Raw genomic sequence first — 3,899 nt, 5'->3', positions numbered from 1 at the left:
ATATGGAATTGGTCCTGGTATGTTTAAGCATGGGTGTTGTTTGCCGGCAGCGTCTTCCGCGGATGGTCCATAAATAATAATTGTTGATTTTACAAGAGGAAACATCAAGAGTAGCAATGAGTTACAAGCTACTTGCTCCAGAGGTTAAAGTTATTAGAGACCACGAAAGCCTTGCATGCTAAAAAACCGAAGTATTAATTCCCTTTATTAAAATGTAAGGTAATTATAGCTTTCATTTGAAAATTCATCCATGTAATGCCTAGCAACTTGTAAGGGTTAACGATTGTCCTGACACACTAACACGAGATTTTTCAGCGTGCTTTGTCCTCACTCGCACACTTAACTATGGAGTTCTTCTATTCTGGGCTACCAAAAAGTAGATGTATCTTGTTAGTATAGGTAGTACCAATTAATTCTTAATTAATTCTTATAAGTTATTCCCAACTGTACCGTCCCATACCAGCACAGTCTCTGGAATTCCTCTCTTTCGGGTGTTGATTCGATTCATTCATGTACTCGTCGCTAGAAGCCTGCCAAGAGTCGCTCCTTATTCATGCCCTTTCGCACCGGCAATCACTTCCCGCCATCGTCAGCACCTGTGATGTTACAATCCCCATTTTGGTGAATTATAGCTCCCTATCAAGCATTTCTAGTCCTCTCGTGTGTGAGTGAGACAACTAGGTATATGAAAACGTTGTACTGCTAAAAGTGCCAAAAATATTGTTGGATATATTAATAATAGTCCAATAGATGAAAGCATGGTTATTTGAGTTCATATGGGCTGGAGCCCAATAATTTACATTACCCTCTAGTAGATTTTCTAAACTGGAGATAAGACTGTTGAGCATTCCAAATTTGATATCTCCTGGTGTAATACTTCAAGCACCAACACTGTCGAGTCTGCCCCAAATCCTTCTCTCTCAAACCCATTACCTCTAAGAACGGGTATATGGAGGTTGGTCCCTGTCTACAATTTACCGTTTCAAACTTGAAAGTACCCCATTATTGTTTGTCTGCGACTCCTTGAGAAAAGAAAGACTGGGAAAGAAGAGAGGATGCTGAATTCTTAATCAAAGATTACTTATTTTAGGAATTTTATTTAATAATTGATATGAATGTAGTGGGAGTTTTTTAGAAATAAATATATTTTAAACATTTCATACAATTTTATTTTTATACATATTCAATGTCAAATGAAGTGTGACTATGATGGTAGTATCTACCAAAAAATGTAATCAATAAATTGATTAAGAGTAATAAATGTTTTTAATAACATTTTAAAAAAATGATAATTAGACTTTTTAAAAAAAAATTGTATTTTTTATTTTAGAAATTGAAAAAACAACTTCTAAAATTTCTATAAAAATTTTTTATCATAGAAATATTTTTTTATAACATTTAGACGCATCCTAATCATCACCTAATTCTTTAAATAGCTTTTATCAATATTGATAAATGTGGATAATAAACACTGTATCAGACCTTGTATGAAAGACACCGCAACATTTTTAAAAGCAGAAAGGCAGCTGGATATACATATATTGTATACACAATGTGACCTACTTAGCTTTCATTTTGGTGAAAGGAGAAAAAAAATGCCACCGTTATTTGAATACCAAATTCTTAATGCAAAAGAAACCCTTTACAAAATTTATTTAAAATAAAAAATAATTCAGTAGGGACCTCGTCTGAGTTAATTTGTGCAAGTAGTAAATGAAACTCAAATGCACAGAATGTCATAATCATAAACAGTTAATTCTTGGAGGTCAAATACCGATTAATTAATCCTTATCCTTTATGCCTCTTTTTCTGTATATTTTAATGTCATCACAATAAAGGGAGGGAACGACCTACATTGTAGATCTTGGGGACATGAGTCACGAATCTATTAATCTGATGTTATCTCACGCAACAGAAATAAGATTGTGAGGTTCATTATATTTTCAAAAACAAAAAAAAATAGTGGACCCCACTATCTTGTGAGGTTCATTATATTTTCAAAAAAAAAATAGTGGACCCCACTATCTTATTTTTGTTGAATGAGATAATTATTTTCCTATATAAAAACATAATTTGTCTTACTATTCTAAAACACATTTTTATTATTTTTATATATTCTAAAATTTATAAAGACTTAATAAAAGGGTTTTATTAGTGTTATGTAACATGATGTAAGTGTTGTATCCAACTCTCACATCAAAAGGGAGAGAGAAAGTGGAATGATGAAAGAGAAAGAAAAACATGTGGATCCCACCTCTTTAATGTGTGTATAGGAAAGTGAAGTTATATTATGTTAAATGATAAACATAAAACCCAAATTATAAAATTAATTTACATTAATAAGAACCAAAATTAAACTCAGTAGTTTATAGTATCATACTTTTATATGTGAATAAATATTTGACAATATTTGCTTTTGTGTTATAATAATTCTTAGTTATTTTATTCCGCTTTGTTTAAATTTTTTAGGCTGTCATTAATAGAGCACGGATCAAGACGTACATTGTAGATATAATAAAGATAAGGGACTTATTGCTTCAGTTCTCGATTTCCTTAATTATTGCCTCCAATTTTCTTTGTTAGTAACTTCTCTCTTGATGTGCATGAGAGATCGAAGTAAAGCAAATTATGTCTATAGGAAACATAGTAGCACTAGTATAATCCGAATATACCTGCGATCGTTTTCTTATAGGCAATAATGTGCCTAGCTAGCTATAATATCAAATCATCCAAAACGAATTAACATGTTCATTATAATTGGAGCCATTATTAGAGGCCACTTATCGATTCCATTCACAGTCTCTTTTCACGTGTGCCTTATAAATAAATGAATCAAGATACATGGCTAATTTGGTGAAGTGACACATCAAACCACCACACTCCTATACGTTCTCTCCACCTCATAATGGTTTTGAATGATGTATATATATAATAAAGAATAAGTTATTTTATCTATTTTTTTATTTTTATTTTTGTCTATTATTTTAAAAGATTATTAGATTAGAATCTTAATTAATATATTTTTTTTTCTTTAGATTTTAATTTTTTTTTGGAGGTTACAAGGAATTGAACACAACACCCTACACTACACACACTCCTAACACACACACCCCACACCACTAGGTTACAAGGAATTTTTTTCTCTTTAAATTTTAATTTAACGATATTGGAGAGTGATAGACAAAAATAAATAAAAAATAAATAAAAAACAATTATAAATAGAATAACATATCCCTTATAATAAACAATATAATTAAGGGAGTTGTATTATTATGTATGCCGTATACATAGGTCAATATATTTTCATGAAAATACTTAAAAGAGGGTTAATTGACATACGTGGGTAGGCACGAATATATTGTCCCTTTTAACGCATATGACCTATTTTTATGGAATAGGAAATGAAAATTAGGCATATAATCTAGCTTGAATAATATAATAAAAATGAAGGTATTATCCTAAAAAATTATCCCAAAAAAAAAAAAAAACCTAGCTTTCAAAACTAGTATTTCATCCAAACTATGCAAATTTTGTCGGCAAGGAAGAAGACGAACCAATCTAATTTATTATGGATTATGCTTGAAAACGAACTCCTTCCATATCTCCCATCTCCACATAGTGACGACCATATGGAGCTGTCAACATGACTAAACTTTTCTTTTTCGTTCCCCACTTTATCATGTTTTCTTGGAGTTTAATCGACAAACCATGACCCCTCCATGTGGTTTAGAAAAGGCTTTTAAATAAATTATTCAGATTTTTCAAATTGTACTTTTTCTTTTCGTTAGCTTCTCCTGTACTCACATGGCGCTTGCCATATGATAACAGTCTACATTGTAAAAATAAAGAGAGAAGAAATGGGTAAGAGGGCTGTTTGCTTAAATGGTAAAGAGAAGCGG

The sequence above is a fragment of the Gastrolobium bilobum genome, unplaced genomic scaffold, assembly GCF_033153095.1.
Source record: "Gastrolobium bilobum isolate Gb01-03AN ecotype WA unplaced genomic scaffold, APGP_CSIRO_Gbil_v1 utg18327, whole genome shotgun sequence".
In the NCBI taxonomy this organism is placed as follows: Eukaryota; Viridiplantae; Streptophyta; class Magnoliopsida; order Fabales; family Fabaceae; genus Gastrolobium; species Gastrolobium bilobum.
This window is presented reverse-complemented; position numbering follows the sequence as displayed.